Consider the following 1,548-nt stretch of genomic DNA (forward strand, 5'->3'; position numbering starts at 1 on the left):
CAAAACAAACTCATTGTGACCAAGTGGGATTCATACCAGAGATGCAAGGATGGTTCAGCATGAGAAAAACAATCAATATGATCCACCTTATAAAACAGAAAAAATAACAATCACATGATCATATCAAAAGATGCAGAAAAGGTACTTGGCAATATCTAGCACCTATTTCTGGTGAAAACCCCCAACAAAATAGCAATAGATGGGAAATTCCTCAATATAATAAAGACCATATATGAGAAGCCAATGGCTAATAGAATACTCAATGGATAAAAATTGAAAACAGGAAGCAAATAATGGTTCAACATCATGCTGGAAGTCTTAACCAGAACCATTAGACAGCAACAACAAAAATTACACGAATACAACTGGACACAGAAGTGTAACTCACTATTTGCAGATGATATATTTTATATGTAGAAACTCCCCAAGAATCCATAAAAATAGTTTGAAATGATTGAGGGATTTGCTAATGCATCAGGATAAAATATAACAAAGCAGAAATCAATGGAATCTCTGTATACCAGCACAGAGAGCTCGGGAAAGTCATCGCAAAGCAACGCCATTCACAATTGCCATACTTAGGACTAAACCCAACCAAAGAACATTACTACAGGAAACTAAAAGAGACCGACACAGATGTAAGGCGATCTCTTTTCATAAAGAGGAAGACTTAGTAATGTGAAAATGTCACTACTGCCCCAAGGAATATATAAATAACACTATTCAAATTCAAACCCCAAATTTATTCTTTAAAGAAATGAAATATTAATCATTTCATATGTAGAGGGAAGAGACTAGAATAAGAAAAAAAAAACCCCAAACTTAACATGAGCAAAGTAGCAGGCTTTGCACTACCTGATCTCAAAGCCTATCCGATCACAGCTATAATAGTCAGAACAGTTGAATACTGGTCCAATGATAGGTACATAGCCCAGTGAAATGTAGTGAGGTGGGGGAGGGGAATGACAAAAACAGAATAAATGCATGCACCCATAGGCAACTGTGTTTTGACAAAGGGCCAAAACACAGTCCATAGGAAAGAGACAGCCTCTTCAACAAATGGTCTCTATCTTCAGAATAAAACAGCACCCATAGCATGTCCCATGCAAAACACCAAACAAAACAACACCCCACCCTGCGCTGCCCAAGATGGATTAGAGACCCAAATGTAATTCCCAGAGCTATAGGGATCATCAGTGAGAACATTGGGACAAATGTCCTTCTTACCAAGTATGCACCTACTATTAATGTAATAAAGGCAGCACAAACAGTAGAAGACAGCAGAGATACTAGTACATACTAAAAATAAGACACTTGTGCACATCAAAAGCCACCAATAAAAGGGTAAAAGGAGAGACCACAGTACAGGAAAACTTTTTAAGCAAGGAAGTCATGGACAAGGGACTTGTATAGAAAATGTACAGAATTCGGAAAAACCACTATAAGCAAAAAAAATCAAATAATTCAATTAAAAATGGGCAAAAGACATAAACTGGGAGTTCACTAAATTGACACTCAGATGGCTAACAAACACGTGAAAATAAATCT

Source organism: Echinops telfairi, unplaced genomic scaffold (assembly GCF_000313985.2).
Source record: "Echinops telfairi isolate 266 unplaced genomic scaffold, ASM31398v2 ScPeMD7_57;HRSCAF=196, whole genome shotgun sequence".
NCBI classification, from domain to species: Eukaryota; Metazoa; Chordata; class Mammalia; order Afrosoricida; family Tenrecidae; genus Echinops; species Echinops telfairi.